Here is a 279-nt window from a genome sequence, read left to right as displayed (position 1 = left end):
CTGCGTTTGTGGGTCACATGGCCTGTCAGCCCCGCATGGGGAGTCCTCCCGCCCCTGGACCAGGAGCTCCCGGCGTGGGGAGCCTGCTTGGGGACGGGAAGGCTGGAGACCAGTTGCAGGGCTGGCCAGTCCGCCGAGGATGCCGGGTGTGAGCTTTGCCCCCTGCACCTGTGCAGAACCTGTCCAGGAAGGACGGGTGGGGGACGCGAGCTCAGTGCACGATGAGACGCAGCCGTGACGATGCGGCCACCATGGGTGCCTTTCCAGGACCCGATGGAG

This window comes from Ursus americanus, chromosome 22 (genome assembly GCF_024610735.1).
Source record: "Ursus americanus isolate L20-20 chromosome 22, mUrsAme1.1.p, whole genome shotgun sequence".
NCBI lineage: Eukaryota > Metazoa > Chordata > Mammalia > Carnivora > Ursidae > Ursus > Ursus americanus.
The sequence above is the reverse complement of the archived record's forward strand: the minus strand, read 5'-3'. Positions refer to the sequence as shown.